This window comes from Pantherophis guttatus, chromosome 4 (assembly GCF_059756535.1).
Source record: "Pantherophis guttatus breed Tessera chromosome 4, ASM5975653v1, whole genome shotgun sequence".
Classification (NCBI taxonomy): Eukaryota; Metazoa; Chordata; class Lepidosauria; order Squamata; family Colubridae; genus Pantherophis; species Pantherophis guttatus.
In genome coordinates this window covers 89050497-89063743 of record NC_142066.1, presented here as the reverse complement: position 1 = coordinate 89063743, position 13247 = coordinate 89050497, and the positions used below count along the sequence as shown (strand labels likewise).

The following is a 13247-nucleotide window of genomic DNA, read 5'->3' as shown; positions in this document are numbered from 1 at the left end:
AGCATCCAGGCGGGTGGGTGGAGCCTTCTATTGCTGCCGCTACCTGTTCACCCCATCCGGAGCGAATCAGTAGCAACCCACCACTGCCTCTATCCATCAATATTAAAGAGTATTGGGCCTAAGATGGAGGCTTGAGGTATCCCACTATTTACTTTTCTCCATGTGGATGTAGAACCATTAAGGACTACTCGTTGAGTATGGTTTGTCAGCCAGCTACAAATCCATCTAGTGGTGATGTTGTCTATTCTACATTTTTCTAGCTTACTAAGAAGTAGGTTGTAGTCTACTTTGTTAAATGCCTTGCTGAAGTCTAAGTACTATGTCCACAACATTTCATTGGTCCACTAATTTACTATGTTGAAGAATGATATAAGATTTGGTCTGTTTTTAACAAACCCATGCTGGTTTAGTTTACTAATTTCTAAATGTTGGCAGATCTGTTTTTTTATTAACTTTTTCAGTATCTTCCCTGGGTATTGGTCTTAGACTGATTGATCTGTTGTTTCCTGGGTCTACTTTTTTTCCTCTTTTTGAATATGGGAACCACATCAGCTATTTTCCAGTCCTCTGATAGTTCCCCAGTTCTCCAGGATTTTTGAAAGTGGTGGTACAGTGGTTTTGAGATGACATCTGCCAGCTCCTTTAGAACTCTGGGATGCAATCCCAAAGATTTATATTCAGGTCCCAAAGATTTATATTCATCAAGATCAGACAGGAATTCTCTTACCTTTTTTTAAAAAAAATTTTTAAACTTTTTTTTGTAGCCTGTCGTTTACAATTATGTTTTTGATAGGTTGAACTATAATTTCTTTTTGCATGAAGACTGATGCAAAGAATGAGTTAAAGCATCTATGCTTTCTCTCTGGTGGCTGTTACTTCTTTGCCATCTTCTCTCTTTAGTGGACTGACTGTTTCCTTGATATTTTTCTTGTTATTTATATGTTAGAAAGTTTTATTATCTTTGACTTTTGTTGCAAGTCTTAGTTCATTCTGAGCTTTTGCTTTCCTGACTTCATCTTTACAGATTCTGGTTATCTGCTGATATTCTGCCTTAGTTATGTGTTCCTCTTTCCATTATTTGTACTTGCCCTTTTTGTCTTTCAATTTATCAGAGACATCTTTGTGCAACCATGCTGGTTTCTTCTTGGTTTTCTTGGTTTTTTTTTCAGTGGTACTGTGCTGGATTGGGCTTTTATTTTTCAGAGTTTCTTGAGTTGATTCAAGAGTTTCTTGAATCTTCTTGAGTTGTTTTCTCCTTTAGAATGTTCATCCAAGGAATGGGTCAATATAAAAGAATGACATTGCCATAGGTGCATACTACAGGCCACACAACCTAGAAGAAAAAATAGATGCAATTTTTGCTAACAAATTAACAAATATGAGTAGGAAACACACTACAATAGTAAGTAAATTAAATATCCTGACATCAATTGGAAGACTAATTCTGCACTGTGAAAAATTGAATAGTTCTCTCTGAGTTTATTCTCTCTTTTAAAATCTAGGACTCTGGTATCATTTTGTTCTACTGCTTGTGTTTGCATTATGTTGAATTATAGTATGACATGGTCACTCTCACCCAAGGTGCCTGCTGTTTTAAGTCCCTCTATCATTTCTTCTCTGTTTGTAAGAATTAAGTCCAGTATGGCTGTCTCTCTAGTTCCCTCCTCTACCTTTTGGACAACAAAGTTTCAGCTAGGTTTGTTAGGAACCTATTCAATTTTTCACAGTCATCCAATTGTTCTGTTTAGTTTGTACTTATAAATAAAAATTGAACAAAAAAGAAAAGAAGGTATTAATAGAGAAGTTAGGTTTTGGAAAAAAATTTAGACAAATGATAAATCAACTATATTCAGAGAATAAAGCGAGTACAACCATAAATGATGATGTTACAGAGACAATAATTTTAAACTGGGGAACAAGACAAGGTTGCCCTTTACCTCGTTTTATTTGCATTATTGATGGAAATTTTGGAAAAAGCAATTAGGGAATATTCACTGATTGAAGGAATTGGTGTACAGAAGAAAACTAAAATAAATTTATTTGCAGATGATACATTATTAACATTTGAAAATCCCGTAGTTATTATAGAGCAGATTTATTTACACCTGAATGAATTTGGGAAATACAGTGGATTACAAATAAACTGGGGAAAATCTGAAATGATGTTATATAACCATAGTAAAGAAGAAGTGGAGGTATTGAAAGGAAAACATGAATTAAAAGTAGTAGATAGTATTAAATATTTAGGTATTGACATCCCAAAAAATATTCAAGAGTTAAAGAAAATAAACTATGAAAAGTTAAAGAAAAATATAAAAGATAAAATAGATAAATTGAGAAAGTAAAATTATCATGGTTTGGAAGAATTTCAATGATAAAAATGAAAGTTTTACCAAAAATTATTTTTTTATTTTGGATAATCCCAATTAAATTTTTGGATCAAGAATTAAAGCAAATACAGAGGTTGCTGGAGGTGTGTTGTAAAGGAGGTAAGAGAGTAAGAATAAGTAAAGCATGAATCATAAAAATTTTTCCCCCTGCTAGACAAAAGTTAGTGGTATTGAGTACTTCCCTTGCTAAATATTCCCATATGTTTCCTTTTTCTGGAAAAAGGCTTGGCTCCAGGAATGCTGTCACATATATTACAAATAGTATACAGTATAAACTGCACAATATGTTTACACTGAATTTCCTGTTTCCCATGGTTGAAATCTCCCTACTCCTTCAAGCCCCCCCTTTTTTTTTAACAAGGAAGAGGAAAAACAATAGCAATAACAGGCAATAATAACAATGAAGTCTAGAGTCCTGTTCTTTACTCTGAAAGTGAAGGGAAAAGAAGAAAACAGAAAAAAGATGAGGTAGAAGTAGGGGGGGGAGAAAAAAATCTTATAATCTAATGTCCTAAATATATATATATACAAAAATCTATAGTTCAATATCCTGTAGTCCAATGTTTGTACCTAGGGTGTTTTCAGAGTCTGTGGTATCAAAGAATGCTGCTAGTGACCATTGATCTGTTTTAGGATCTTTTCTGAGCTTGATGTGTGAGACTGCTTATACTAGTGCAGAGCTGTGGTCTATAACTGCTGGTTTGGCATGTGTCCAATGGATCCAGGAATCTCTTTCTGCCACTTTGATACCTGTTTGTGTGGTTAGCAAGACTTGGTAGGGTCCCGTCCACCTGGGTTGTAGTGGTGATGTTCTGGTGAAGAATTTTATCCACACCCAATGTCCTGGTTCAAAGGGATGAAGGGCTTCTTCCAAGGGCAAGGTCTGCGTTAGAGCACTCTGTGTCCACAGGGTCTGCAATCTCTTGTGAAGGGCTGAAATATAAGAACAGAGAACCATATCCCCCTTATCTAAACTGAGGAAGTGGGGATCTAGGCCTTGTAATGTGTCTGGGGCAACCAAAGAGGATTTCAAAAGGGGAGATTCCTATATCTCGTCTTGGTCTGGTTCTAATATAAAAGAGGGCGATTGGAAGCACTTGTGGCCAAGAGAGGTGGGTTTCTTGACATAGCTTGTCCAATAGGGTCTTTACCTCCCTATTAGCTCTCTCTATCCCCCCAGTGGACAAAGGCAAGTATGGCATGTGAAGGTTTTGGGTGATGCCAAGGACTTGAAAGATGTGTGTGAGGACCTGGGCTATAAAATGTTTTCCCCTATCTATATCCAGTACAGTGGGTATCCCAAATCTGGGCACAATATCCTTAAGGAGGTGTCTGGCTGTTTCAAGGGCTGTGGCATGGCGGCATGGGAAAGCCTCCACCCAGTGAGTCAATTGGTCTCTGCATACAAGAACGTATTGATAACTATTTGCCTTTGGTAGCTGTATATAATCCATTTGTACTCTTTCAAAGGGCTTTTGTGCCCAGGGTCTTCCTCCCTCATAGATTGCTTTCCTGGAAGTGGCGTTATTTGCCTGACAAATTTTACAGATGCTAGCTACTCTTGTTGCTTCACTATAGGCTCCAGGTGCATACCATACTCTCCTTATAGCATCTACCATGGCTTTTGTCCCACAATGCCCTTTTGTGTGTAACCTCTGGCAAATTAATCTAAGGATGCAGCGTGGAGCTATGGGTCTGCCATCTGGGACTCTCCAAAATCCTTCTTTAAAGACTGCCCCTAATTTTTGTTCCCATTGCTCAGCTTCTCCTTTATCTAGAAATTCTGTGTATTGTAATTCAGGGTTTATCATTAGGGCTGGAGCCATGAGGTTATGAGGCAGAGGTTCTGGTGCTATCCATTTGGCTGTTTCATCCGCATATCTGTTTACTTTCGTCACTGTGGAGTCATCCTTTTGATGGGCTCTACAATGAATGACTGCCAAGGCTTTTGGTAATTGTATGGCTTCCAATAATTGAATCACTAGGTTTGCATGTATGATCTGTTGACCAGCTGATGTTAAAAAACCTTGTTGTTTCCACAAGGCACCTGTCGCATGGCATACCCCAAAAGCATATTTAGAATCAGTATATATGTTGGTAGACTGACCCCTTGCAGCTTTGCAGGCTTTTGTTAAAGCTACAAACTCAGCTGCTTGAGTGCTGTGGAAGGGAGGGAGGGGGGATGCCCAGACGATTTCATAGAGGGAGACTACTGCAGCCCCAGCCACTCTCCTGCCTTCATGTATATATGAAGAGCCATCAATAAAAAGCTCAAGGTCTGGGTTTTGTAGTGGTGTATCTGTCAAATCTGGTCTGGATAATTCAGCATCATGGACTAGGTGGAGGCAGTCATGAAGACTTTCTCCATTCTGCTCTAATGGAAGTAATGTGGCTGGATTTAAGGTCGTGCATCTTGCAAAGGTGATGTTTTCTGATGTAAATAATTCTGCTTCATATCGAGCCAGGCACTGCTGGGTGAAGGCTTGGGTCTGAGATTTCAAAAGCATTGCAAAGACCTCATGGGGAACTTTTAAGGTTAGAGGTTGTCCAAGCACCAAATCCTTAGATCTTTTTACTATCTCCACAGTGGCTGCCACCGCTCTTAAGCATGGAACTGCCCCCTTTGCCACTGGGTCCAATGTTACTGAATAGTAAGTTACTGGTCTATGTGTATGTCCAAATGGCTGTGTCAGGACCCCTGAAGCAACGCTTGACTTTTCATGAATAAACAGGGTAAAAGGCTTTTTGTAGTCAGAGAGACTAAGTGCTGGGGCAGAAGCTAAGGTTTGTTTTATTGTTTGAATGGTTTGATCTAATGCTTTTGACCATTCGATGGGGTCAGGCATATCCTTTCCTGTCAATTGTATTAGTGGTCTGGCTAATTCTCCAAATGAGGGGATCCATGGGCGGCAGAAACCTAAGACTCTCAATAGGGCTCTCACTTGTCATTTTGTTTTAGGGGGTTTCATGCCTAAGATTGTTTGTACTCTGCTGGGTACTAATTTCCTAATTCCTAGCGCAATTATGTAGCCTAAATAAGTTACCTCCTGTTTCAAGTATTGTAATTTTGAAGGGGAGGCTTTATGCCCTTTGTCAGCCAAAGCTTTTAGTAGATGTAAGGTGTCCAGTTTGCATGCCAGCTCGGTGTTAGAAGCCAGCAATAAATCATCAACATATTGTATCAAAGTTGACTGGTGTGATAAAGAGATAGAGGAGAGATCTGCATTCAGGATTTGAGAGAATAGGGTAGGGGACACTATATAGCCTTGTGGCAAGCGAGTCCAGGTGTATTGTTGATCTTCCCAGGTAAAAGCAAAGAGATATTGGGATGCCTGGTCTACCGGGATGCTGAAGAAGGCAGAGCACAAGTCTATAACTGTAAAATACATAGCTGAAGCTGGTTATTATAGTTGCAGGGTTTGGTACTATAGGGGCACGTGGTATCACATGTTGTTCACGAGACGCAAATCATGTACAAATCTGAAGATGGGGTTTCCTTCATTATCTACCTTTCCCTTCTTAACTGGAAAGATTGGGGTGTTGCAGGGAGATGTACATTTCTTAAAGACTCCCTGTTCCAGATAAGACTTTATCAGTTTCCTTATAGGTTGAATTGCCTCAGCTGGAATTTTGTATTGGGGAACACATGGAGGTGGTCCTTTCTTTACCTGAATGGTGACTGGATTTGCCCCTATTAATAATCCCACCTCCATTGCATCCTAGCCCCACAGAGAGGATGGCAAGATCTTTAGATCCACATGAAGCCCTGTGTTATTTATGGCCAGCTTATGGGTGCCTTTCCCTGGAATGTTTAACATAAGCCCTCCCCCCCTTTCCACATTTTATGGTGGCTCCCATTCTGCATAAGAGGTCCCTTCCCAAGAGGGAGAGTGGGGATTGGGGACAGACTGTAAAAGAGTGTTTTAAAGAGAACGGCCCCAATTCTACTTTTATTTCATGAGTGGATTCCACAGGAATGATTTTTCCTCCAACTCCCATTATATTGTCTCGAGCTCCTGGAAACAATGAGTCTTTATATGGGGCCTCTGTAATTAAGGATGAGGTAGCTCTGGTGTCAACCAGGCAGTCATATTTCTTTCCCCCTATGATCAGGGAAATAATGGGTTCCACTTCCGGGCCATTCCTTAAGGGAATTGCGAGCCCAATGAAGGTAGCTGTGTATTCAGTGAGTTCATTTTCATGGTCCAGTCAGGAAAATTGTGCCTCTCTTCCCCTTCCCTGCCCCCATCAAGATCTATCACTATCTCTATTGTGGTGGAATGTATCATCTTGGGGAAAAGGGGCTGTAGGCGGCTCACGATGTCGGTTATATCTCTGCTCGCCTTGGTAATGTGAATTATTGCTTGGCATGGGGCCTCTGGGTGAATCTTGGGGCTGGCCACGAAATGAAGTCTGTTTACAGTATCGGCTAAAATGCCCTCCTTTTCCATATTTATAACAATGTTGGCACCCATCTTGGGGCCATCCTTCCTGTCTACATTTCCAGCATCCCTGCCTGATACCGGCAGTCCTGCATTGAACTTGTCTGGCATTATGGTGCATGGCAGCAAAAACTTTTAGCTCTTCATGTCTCTCTATCTTCCTCTTTCTATCTTTTTCTTCCTCTTTTAATTTATCCCTTTGGTCATAGACAAAGTTTGCAATCCTGCGCAACTCTGCTATTTCCAAGGTAAGCCAATTAGATACAATACAGTGGAAATGTTCCCTGATGTCACTACTAGCCTGGTCCACGAAAGCTGAGGCTAAAATTCTCTGGTCCTTTTGGCAGCTTGGGTCTAGGTGGGCATATGTCACAGCTGCCTCTGAGAGACGAACCCAAAAGACATCAGGATTTTCTTTTTCCCTTTGGGTTGTCTTTTGAAATTCTGACCAGTTGAGGATCTTTTTTCCTATTTCTACTAGGGCATTCATTAGATTGCCTTTTGCCTTTTTTGTAATCCCTCCAGTGATTGGCATCATTGTAGTCCCAATCAGGGCACTGGGTTGGCCATGCAACCCTTATCTGGGCACCCTGTCCTGGAATAGTTGGTTGGCTATTTGTGCTGTTTTCTCAAATAGTTTTAATAGTTCATCCTGAGTTAGGAAAGCCTGTAGTAACTGATTCATGTCTTCCCAGGATGGGTTGTGGCTTTCTATTATTGATTTCAGGGTTCGGATTACTGCCCGAGGGTTTGCCCTGAATGTTGGAGTGTCTGTTTTCCAAATATTAAGGTCTGAGGCAGAGAAGGGCATACAGTATGTGTCAGAATGTAATTGCATTCGCCTCTTATTCTTCCTAATATTGGTTTGCTCAGCAGAGGAGCCATTATTTTTGCCTCAGTGTTTCCTGCCTCAGTTTTCCCTTCTAGAAAATGGGTTTCTGCTTTAGCTTGCTCTGGGATACACTGGAGTTCCCTTTATTTGTTTTGGGGTTTTTCTTTTTCCTTTCTTTTATTAACCTCTTCTCTCTTCATAGCCCGTTCAGTTTTTTCCTTGTGTTCCTCAGAAAGCTCCCACACTCTGTGACCCCTCCTTGCTTTCCCAATCCTGCTGGTCACTGCTCTTTCGAACTAGCAGCAGGGTGGGGGGTGGCTAGAGATCAACGGAGGAGGTGGGATCCAGCTGTTTCCCGCAGGTAAAACCCACATACACACATACACACACACACACACACACACTCGCTTCCACTCCCCACAGAGTTCTAGGGTTTTAAATTTAAAGCGGTACTCACCTGCTTTCAAGCAACTGTTGAGTGCAAAGCTCAAGGACTCCCTTTACTATCTGATGCCTCCCAGGGAGAGTCCGTAGATATTTTCCCCAGACAAAGAAGGTCCGTGGCGGCTGGGTTTTGATCTCTGGGCCCCATCCGGTGGTTCGGTTGCCCGGGAGGCCACCTGGGTCACCAATTGTTGGAAGGAAAAAAAGCCTTTCCCTTTAAGGATTGTTGGAAAGCAGAGCTTTCCCTTCTTGAATTCAAAACTCCCAGCTGGGAGATTACTTCGAAATGATTGGAGGTCAGCTGCTTGAGAGCAGAATCAGTTTATTGTTTATAGGAAGGCAGGCAAGAAACAAATACAAGCAGAGTGTTCCAAGGCTAGCCTGATTGAACTGTAAGAATAACCCTTTTTTATATCCTAAAACATCTTTTGATTTTCTATGTGACCCTTTAAAGTCTTTTGAAATTCTTTTGATTTGTGTGTGTGATTGTTTTATGGTGTTTAAATCCTGTTTTTGTTTGTGATTAGGTTCTGATTTGTGTGTGTGATTGTTTCATGGTGTTTAAGTCCTGTTTTTGTTTGTGATTAGGTTCTTCCGTCCTGGATCTGGCAAATAAGTAATTGTTTTATAGTCCACTCTCGGTTATTCCTAGCCCTTTGTAGTTGTTCATTCCCTATAATTATTCATTTTGCTATTTCTGTGTTTTAGTGAATATCTCTTTTTCTGATGTGTTTAAATTACTTTGGCTTGATTTCTTTTCCTTTTTGGGTGTTCGTTTTTCTTTCCTGTGTCCCACATCTGTTTGGATGTTGCAGGCCCCTGTAATTTTTTCTTCCTTTGTTGTGGAAAATAAGGTGGCTTCAACTTCTTAATGGCCCATTGATAAAGGTGGGGGCTGAAATTCTGCCTGAGTTTCTGCTTATTTTCTTTTAGAGGAATTTCCCTGCTCTTTTAATATTGAGATTCTCATATCTTCAACACTATCCTCTTTAGAAAACGAAAGGGTCCATCTGTGAAAAAATATAAACAAAAATTTCATGATAGTATATTAACAAGGTTTGTTAGGGTATTGGGAGTGAAGTTTTCTCAGTAAGGTTGGAGCCCTAAATGGTGTTTAGCCACTCATTCGTTGTGGGCTGAGGGTAAATGTTTCCAAGCAACTAAGTATTGGATTTTCCCTCTGTAGATCCTAGAGCCAAGGATTTCCTTGATTTCAAAATGTTGTTCACCTTCAATCATGATGGGAACAGGTGGTGTAGATGCAGGTGATCTGAGGGATGAGATTACTTCTCGCTTGAGTAAGAGCCTTGATAGTACAGGGGTTTAGTGCACCCTGTAATTAACACAGCTGCCTGCAATTTCTGCTGGTTCGAATCTCTCCAAGGCTCAAGGTTGACTCAGCCTTCCATCCTTTCTAAGGTAGGTGAAATGAGGACCCAGTTTGTGGGGGCAATAAGCTGACTTTGTATAAAACATACAAAAGAATGAAGGCTATTGCTTAACGCATTGTAAGCTGCCCTGAGTCTCCGGAGAAAGGCGGCATATAAATCAAATTAAAAAAAAAAAAAAAAACTAATGTGGAATACTGGGTGGACTTGCCTGAGTGTCTTTGGAAGGAGTAGTTCAACAGCTACTGGATTGATGACTCTAGTGATAGGGAAAGGTCCAGTGAAATTTGGCCCTACTTTCTTTGATGGCTGTAATGATTTCAGGAATTTTGTAGTTAAGTATACTCTGTCTCCAACATGGAAAGGTTTGGGTTCCATCCTTTTCTTGCCAGCTTGGATTTTAAAAGCCTTTCTAGTTTCCTTTAAGGCTAATCTAACCACTGGCCATGTGTTTAGCAAATTATCCACCCACTCCTTAAGTGAGGGGATGGTGGGTTCTTCTGTGGGTAGTTCAGGCATAGGGCTGAAATCCTGGCCTGTTGCTACTCTAAAAGGGGTAAAACAGTGCTTGAGTGTACAGAATTATTAAATGCAACTTCAGCAAAAGGTAAAAGTTTGGTCCAGTTATCCTGTTGAAAATTAATAAAACATCTTAAATATTGTTCTAGCACCGAGTTCAATTTCTCAGAATTCCCATTAGTACACGCATGATGTGACAAGCTCAACCCCTGGCCAGTACCAAGTAAGTCCAAAAATGCCCTCCAAAATTTGGAGGTGAATTGAACCCCTCTGTCGGAGATGATCCTTTGTGGAGCTCCATGAAGTCGATAAATGGGGCAATAAATGGGGTATTAGGAATAATTTGACTAAGCTTTTAGCAGTTGGGATCTTTTGGCAAGGTATAAAATGTGCCTGTTTTGAAAACAGGTCTGTCATGACCCGAATAACTATTTCCTGCACTGTCTGGCAATTCTACAATGAAATCCATAGCAATCTCTCTCCATGGCACTGAAGGCTCAGCTACTTTCTGCAAGAGACCTGAGGTTTTCCCCTGACGTCTTTTTGCTGCTGTACAAATGGGGCAGCCAGCTACATAGCTTTCTATATCCTTTTTTAGTGATGGCCACCAAAATTGTCTTTTAATTAGGTGTAAAGTTTTCACAAAACCAAAATGTCCAGCTAATTTGGAGTCATGGCATCTTGCCATTAAGCATAGTCTTTGGCTGGCTAGAACATACAACTTTCCTCCCACCCAAGCCAAGTCCTCTTTCATTAGACAGCTGGATTTGTGGTTCATCCATCGGTGGCCAATGCTTGTTTAAAAGTTTGGGTAGGCTTTTTGGATAAAAATTTGGTGGGTCATGCAGAATGTTTTGAGGAAAAAAATTCAATTTTCTCCACAGTTGTTTTTATTGGGCATAGTTAAGGGTTTTACACGGGGTGAAACAAAACTGATATTGTATATGATAACAGCAGCAAGATTGTTGATAGGTAAATACTGGAAGAATGAAGCTTTGCCCACTATCGAGGAATGGACTTTGAAGATGGCTAGTTTTGCAGAGATGGCGAAGATTTCAGCATATTTAAAAGACTGTTCACAAGAGACTTATGAATGGGAATGGAAAAGGTGGATAGAATATGTTCAGAACAAATACCAAACTAGAAAGTATCAAATAGCTTTTATTTGAAAATAATGTATTAGAAATATTTTAATGTAAAGAGACAAAGAGGAAAAATTATACAGGGGGAGGGATGGGTTCAAGCTTATATATCAGTGTCATTAGTTATGAGTACATAATAGGGAAGTCTGGGGGGGGAGGGTTAGGGAGGGTTAGGGAGGATGGGAAGTTTGGGGAGGGGGGGTGAAAAAAGGGGTGAAAATGTAATTGTAAAACTTTTGCAATAAAAAAAAAAAGTTTGGGTAGTGTCATTGTCCATCAATGTTTCTCGTTTTGCCTGGGATCTGGTGACTACTTTAGCGGCTAGTTGATTGTTTTATACTATGGGTTTGATTAAGTCTGATTTCGCACAATTGTATTGCAGTTTTCTGGATAGCGCATCTGCCAGAACGTTTTTTCCCCCAGGGAGGCATTTTAGATTAAAATCAAACTGTTTAAAGTACTGAGCCCATTGTACTTGTTTTGAGAAGAGTTTCCTTGGGGTCTTTAGGGCTTCTAAATTTTTATGACAGTCCAGACTTCAAAAGGGGTCTTACTCCCTTCTAGGAAATGCCTCCAGGTTAACAGTGCCCAACGAACTGCATAAGCCTCTTTCTCCCAAAATGGCCACCTTTGCTCAATCTCATTCAACTTTTTGGATGTGTAAGTGCATGGTTGTAGCTGGTCTTGCTCATTTTTCTGAAGCAGGACTGCTCCTATTGCCACATCATTGGCATCTGCTTGTATGACAAATGGTTTCTCCATGTCTTGGTGTTTCAGAATTGGTTCTGCTGAGAACAGCCGTTTAAGTTTTTCAAATGCCGCTTGTCATTCCATAGTCCATTTCTATGTCCTGGTGCAAAATGTGGTACCCCAAATAGTCAATCTTCTCTTGGTGGAATTCACATTTAGAAAGTTTAGCATAAAATTTGGCAGAGTGGAGTTTGTTTAAAACAGCCCTGACTAGTTTTACATGTTCTGTTTTGGTCTTGATATATATAAAAATGTTGTCCAAGTAGACCAGGTCCCTCTTATACAAATGCTGATGTAGCACTTTATTTATTAATTGCATAAACACTGCGGGGACTCCTTGTAATGGGAGCACCTTGAATTGGTAGCACCCGAGAGAGATGTTAAATGCAATTTTCCACTCATCCCCCTCCTTAATACTGACATGGTAGTAAGCCTCCCTTAAGTCCAGCTTTGAAAAAAAAATTCCTTTAGCGAGTGCTAGCATATCTTTCATAAGGGGGAGGGGGTACATGTTCTCCACACTGATCGTATTCAAATTTCTAAAATCAACACAAGATGTTTTGAGCCATCTTTTTTTCTCTCTAAATAACACTGGAGCTGTGATTTTTGGTCGGGCTGGCTTAATGAAACCCCTTGCTAGGTTTTTCTCAATAAATGTGCTCATCTCTTCCAACTCCCTCGGGGACATGCCGTACATCTTGGGTTTAGGGAGTTTAGTGCCAGGTAAGATTTCTATCATACAGTCAGTGGCGCGGTGGGGAGAGAGTTTGTCTGAGGCTTTTTCGCTAAAAACTTCAGCCAAATCCTTGTATTCTATGGGTATGCCCTCAGTTGGCATGGCGTGATCAGACATGACTGTTTCTCGGTTCTCTGCCCCCTCAGTTTCTTTATGTGGACTCTCGGCAAAAATTACATGCATCTGAAATTTTATGATGCCTTGCTTCCAATTGATTTTGGGGTTCCATTTTTTCAGCCATGCAAGGCCCAAGAATAATGGCCATTCCATGCCAGATGCCACCATAAATGTAAGTATTTCCTCGTGTATTCCAATGTCTATATATAAAGGCTTGGTAGCAAAAGAAGCTGGCTCTCCCCCTGTTATTGACCCATCTTGTTGGCAGAAAGTGATGGGGTTTTTCAGCTTTCTTACGTTAATCTCCAATTTCCCTACTAGGGTTGGGCTGATCAAACAACGGATGCACCCTGAATCCACTAGAGTGGAGATATTTATCTCCCTGTCCCGGTTTGGGATAAATAGTCTTAAGGTAAGGGGAGGGTAAGCGGTTTAATTGATTTGCTTACCAGTGGTTCATCTTCTGGTTAGCTTCCGAATGAGTGTG

At 40.6% G+C, this 13247-nt stretch overlaps 2 long non-coding RNA genes across 4 annotated transcripts in view; one reads left to right on the top strand and one right to left on the bottom strand.

Moving 5' to 3' along the window:
• Nucleotides 1-597: 597 nt before the first annotated feature.
• LOC148114221 (uncharacterized) lies at nt 598-8323 on the bottom strand. The gene is made up of 3 exons (XR_015733926.1): nt 8122-8323; nt 3141-3323; nt 598-1333 (listed from the first exon to the last, which is right to left on the bottom strand). It is a non-coding gene; the product is annotated as an uncharacterized LOC148114221 (long non-coding RNA).
• Nucleotides 8088-13247, top strand: part of LOC148114220 (uncharacterized) — a 79395-nt gene continuing 74235 nt past the window's right edge. For 2 of the 3 annotated variants that reach the window (XR_015733923.1, XR_015733924.1), the window contains exon 1: nt 8091-8500. This is a non-coding gene — a long non-coding RNA (uncharacterized LOC148114220). Of the gene's footprint in view, nt 8501-13247 lie in introns of all 3 variants that reach the window. The other variant, XR_015733925.1, reaches the window with a different exon arrangement.